Source organism: Humulus lupulus, chromosome 1 (assembly GCF_963169125.1).
Source record: "Humulus lupulus chromosome 1, drHumLupu1.1, whole genome shotgun sequence".
Classification (NCBI taxonomy): Eukaryota; Viridiplantae; Streptophyta; class Magnoliopsida; order Rosales; family Cannabaceae; genus Humulus; species Humulus lupulus.
The window spans coordinates 272401975-272407974 of NC_084793.1; positions in this window are offsets into that span (position 1 = coordinate 272401975).

Genomic DNA, 6000 nt, shown 5'->3' on the forward strand with positions numbered 1-6000 from the left:
CACCTAATTTTTTCAAGTAAATTGTGAAATCTTATTGAATCTTATGAATATATATTATCAAATTTTATGAATATATTATAAAATTAATTAAATAAATAAATATTTAATTATAAATTTATTAATTTTCTATTAAAGATTATTATTTTAATTTATACTTTATAATTTTTTTAGTTAATTTTTATTAATTGCTTTAAAATTTATTCATTAAATCACACTAACTTTAAAACTATTTTGTAATGTTTGGTTTTTCTAAATCTACAAAAATTTCAGCAGTATAACGGCTGTAATCTAGTCTATCCCAAAATTTAAAATCTGCATAAAAACATATAAACCAGTCCCATAACATACATAAAATTTAATAAAATCATTTGAATTCACAAATAAAAAACAAAAACATATTATAAACATATTCACAAATCAACATATTATTTATATAACCTAACTTATATATAATTCAAAATAAAAATTTTATTTAACCTAACATATATACAATTGAAAACAAAAAAATTATAATAAACATCAAATCATATTACTCTAACCTACCACACAATTTAAAATTATATTTCACATTCACATTTGTATACATATAAAAGTATTCATATAATCACATTTATATACATATATTTAACATATCATACATTTTTTTATAACATAACATTTAATTAAATTAAATTAACATAAAACAAAATTACAAATTACAAATATAATTAAATTAATAATACAAATTCCTAAAATATGAAGAACAAAATTCAACACTATCTAAAATAACCAATTACACAATTAAAAACATAATTAACCATTAATTAATAATCACAAAAAAAATTTATAAAAAAATTACCCAAAGCTCGGGCTAAGGCAAAGGCTCGGGATGATGATCCAATACCCAAATCTGAAAAAGAAAACAAAAAAAATGTCAAAACTCATTTCCACCAATTACAAAATACACACATATATTAAGAAAAAAATACATATTAAATGATATACTAGCAAGATAGTGGATTTAGACTACCGAAACTTCGCGAAAATTGGCCAAAACGGGGTTGGGCAACGTTGGGCGGTGCTGGGAGGTGGAGAAAACCAGAGGTTTCTCTATTTTTTTTTAAGAAAACAGAGGATAATGAGGAAGAAAGCCTCTGCCTAGGGGTTATATTGCTGATACCTATAGCGACGACATGTCGTCTCTATAGGTAATGACAAGTCGTCGCTGACATCAAACGCACCGTTTTACTCAAACAAAAATACGCTACAACGTCGACATGTTGTTGCTGTAGGATAGTGAATAGTACATGAATCCCCTCGTGTGCTACGCGTCTACTCTATAGTGACGACATGTCATCGTTATAGTCTGTAACGCCCCAACTCCAGGGACCGTTACGGTGTGCCTTGTAAACAGTGCTAAACTCACTAATCGAGTCATTTGGCCAAAATCGTGAACTAAGTATGATTAGCGGTTTAGGGAATTAAAAATTTTGGTTAAGATGTAATATTTCACTAGAACGTTTAATATATACATTGGGATCCCGAAAATATAGTTTCAGAGTCTATTACAGAAAATATTTACAACAGGCCGTTCTAAGTGGCAAAACAGGGTTCAACCCTAGTTCCTCTTTAAACCTCGGCTGTGGCGGACGAGCAGCTGCATATGTACACGTCATCACCTAAGCTCTCCAACTCAAGGATGGTCCATCTTTCTTTTGCCTTTACCTGCACCACATAACACCCGTGAGCCGAAGCCCAGTAAGAAAACACAATATAACATGATATAATATCAACAGTAATTGTAATGATTATTCAGGACCAATAATTCAACAAATAGGTGACTAACACAAGAGTCACAAATGTGGGGGCAGCACCCTTAGCCATGTGACGATAGGGTCACCAGGGCTTAACTGGTAGGTTGTCCTTTCATAAGTTCGATCAGGATAGGTGCATGGTGATTGGTCACCAACATAACTTTCCTCCCGACTCTAGAGTCGTAACTATGGACAGCGTCCCCTAGCCATGTGACAAACAGTCACCAGGGCCATATGCCTTGGCTATGAACATCTGGTCCTAGACCAGGCAAGTGCTTATAGTTTTCATTGACCTTCTGTTCGGTCCAGCATTAATACCCCATATGAGTCATTCAATGCCGACCTCGATTAGATCTAATCTTCATTTGGCCCGGCGTTCACAATGCTCTGCCATTTCTGACTCTTGGGTCAGTGAAACACGACCAGTGCTCAGCCCGTTGTGAACTTAACTAATAAGTCACAACTTCACAGACGGATCTGACACCATTGCCGATTCTGACAAATAAGTCAGCGCCATACGCAAGTAAGCCATGCCACCAAACATATATCACATGTCCAATATCCATAAACAAGGCATCTGGCACGCTTACTTAACAGGTACTAGTACAATTAGGACCATGCACAATACAAAGGCTCAAGCTCTGAACGATATCATACCCAGTATACAAAGCATGTCCTAATCACATGTTTCTCGTGCATCACATGCATCATACTTAACAATCCAACATGCATCAATAGCAGCCATGCATGTCACGTCCAATAATCAACCAACATGCATCAAGAATAGCCATGCATATCATACTCATTAGTCAACCAACATGCATCAATAACAGCCATGCATGTCACATATACACAGGGTGCAGTTTTCTTACCTCCAGTTCGAGTGAGAGTTAGAACAAGAACGACCCTTGAGAACGATCGGTCCTTAATCCCTTAACGGTCACCTAGTCATAACCAAAACAATCTCCAATTAATGAAAATTACCAAAAATAGGGTCTTAACCTAAACCCCACTCTCAGGATCTCGAAACATGCCCACACAGTGAGTAGATTCGATCCCGGGCCTTAAGGATTGAAACCCCGAGCCAAAAACCCTTAAAAACACCCAAAACAGGGTTATGAAGGAACAGGGTAGCGCTACAGCGCCGCCCTTCTAGTGCCCCAGTGCTCAAGACAGAACCACAAACCGCCTAACCTCCCTGCAGGTGGCACTGTAGCGCCCTACACTGGGCGCTGTAGCGCTACCTTCAGCCAGCCAATTCCCAGAATTTCCTTCCATCGATTCCACCATTTCTAACCCAATCCAAAAGCTTCCAAACATCAAATTAACTCTCAAATGAACCCAAATACCACCTCCACATGTCCTAGGGACCACAACCCCAAGAACCCTAGCCAAAACTCCAACCAATTCCCAAGTTTCCAACCCAAAAACCAGCTGAAACTTAACTTAGAAAACAGAGCAAAACCAAGAGTTCTAGTGGCTAGAAACTCACCTCAATCTCAGAAACACACCCTCTTCAATGGTGGAGCATAACCCTAGCTTGGCTAGGCTTGGTTCCTTGGCTTAATTCCTCAAACTGAGCTTGAAAATCCAAAGAGAAAAGAGGAAGAAAATCTATCGGGAGAAAAGAAGGAGAGGCTCTGTTTTTGTTACTCTTCCACAGCCTTAATGGCTAATATATATCTCTTGAGGGAAAGGACCCAAATACCCTTAGGTCTAAAATAACTCCTTAACAGCCACCAAGGGAAAAATCGTCCTTTCGCACTTATTTCATTAATCACAATTAACACCCTCCAATTCCTGCTATTCTCAATAACCTCAAACACCAATAATCCATATCCCATTACCCTTTAATTCCTAGTAATGCTCTAATCATTAAATTCACCCCGAGACTCGCCCCGAGCCTCGGACTTAAACCCGTTATGACTAGACCGAACACTTGCATTCCATGATCGTCTCATGCCGACTAGCTCGAACCAATCCACCTTATAATGTGGCTATATTAATTAATCAAAAACATGCACCCAAAATACACAATTACGCCCACAGCGGTCAAATTACCAAAATACCCTTATAATTATAAATACTCCCATATGCACGCATTTATCATCATATAATAATATAATTCACATAAACATGCATATGATCATTAAATAGCATCATAACTCAATCATGGCCCTCCCGGCCTCCTAATCAAGGTCCTAACCCTTATTAGGAAATTCGGGGCATTACATAGTCAGTGAAATTTGACTTAAATTTTTCGGCGGTTCACTTTCCCACGTTTTTTTGGGTCCTATTGTGATGACATGTCATCGCTATAGAGTACAAAATTACTGACCAATGGATTAAATTGGACTCTACAGCAATGACAAGTCATCACTATAGGGGGTGCAAATAGGCAACCAACTCTGGTCGGTTGAGTTCCCTGAGCATCTTACAGCGACAACAGGTCATCGCTATAGGGAGTCATTTTTCCCTCTCTTTTTTCGATGAAACCCGTAGAGTCAGTTCCCGCCTCTTGTTCCCTCAAAATCCTTGGTACCGTATAGCGACGACACGTCGTCGTTGTAGGGGTATCAGGAATTTGGAGGGTATGTTCGTGTGTTGTTGACGACCCTACAACAACGACATCGTTGTAGCTTATTTTTTTTAATAAATTAAGAAAAAGAATTTTTCGTAGATTTTGACTACATAATGCGACGACTTTGGAGTCGTCGCAATAGATGTCGTCATTGTAGAGTTTTTTTCTTGTAGTGTGTCAGTGCCCCAGGCCGCGGCCAAGAGTATCAGTGTCCGCAGCCACTGGCCTCTATCCTCGAGGCCGCAGCCAAGGATAATCATAGGTCGCGGCCACAGTGCAATTTCAGCTTGCAATTTTTTTCATTTTTCTAAAAAAACGTCTAAATCTCTTCCCACATGATTTTGTAACATCCAAACACCTCGTGGGAGTTAAAAGCATGTCTTCAATAGAATATTACACAATGGATCTATGAAATTCAAACTCAAAATGTCTAACATACAATCTACACATTATTGGGTAATATTTTAGAGTTACAAATTTGCAATTGATTTTGTAACTCCAAAATATGTTGCATTTAGGCACAACCATGTGTCCAATTTTGTAACTCTCAATAATATGTTACAATGTGTGACAAATCACTTTTTTTTCATATTATCTAATCTAACATTATATTATTTAAAATAATATAACAATGTAAAAGGCCAACAAGATCAATAAATAAAAGGCCCACGAGAAATAAATACACTATTCTTCTTCCTTATCAAACACTCTTCCTCAGCAAAAATTAATAAAGAAATGCAAACACACATTTCTCTTCCTCATCAAACAAAAAAGAATGAGGGGCCTATTGTTATTAGCACAACTCCACAAGCAAGCAAGATCCTTTTGGTGAGTGGTGAGGTGACTCATATTGACCCAACTATTTGATGTTACTGTTGTTGTTTTTTTTCTTTTAATTTTTCTTTTTTTCTTTTAAAGCCCATTTACTTTTAATTATTTTATACAATCATCCATCTCTTTCTAATTTTCTGATTCTCTTCTCCAAGCTCCATTTTCTTTCACTAGAATCACTACGCACGGTTTCATAATATTTCTCAAGAAAAGAAAGTAAAAAAGAAAATTTGAGGAATTTTTGAAGTGCTTGCTTGGTTCTAAAAGACTAAATCTCCTTATTCATATCCCAGGTTTTATTTTTCTTTTTACTCAGTTATCTACTTTTTATATAAGCCTCATTTTAGTTATCTTAGTTATAAGCTTTTGTGTTTATTTGACTATTTGAGTTATAGCATTGTTATTTGTTCTTAACTGTTCATATTTATTTGTTTTATAACTGTTATTGTTCTTTATTTATTCTTAACCACAAAATATAACATGCCTAATACTGATAAAAAATATGAATCAGGATATGAAAAACTTAAGAAAAATATAAAATTTGTTACAATCCCATAAAGGAGCTCTTGAAAAATTTCTATCAAAGAAGAATTTGAATAACTCATGTGATGATGAAAATATTGAACAAATTAGTGTAAATGATTCAGTGAAAATAACTCATGTGACGAAAATCTCATAGAGAAAAATATCGATAATGAAAAAATCAGTGATGGTGTGGTGAATGTTGAAGAAACATGTCTGTTGACTGTCTTTTTCGCTATCAACTTAATAACAAAACTCAAAGAAAATAAAGAA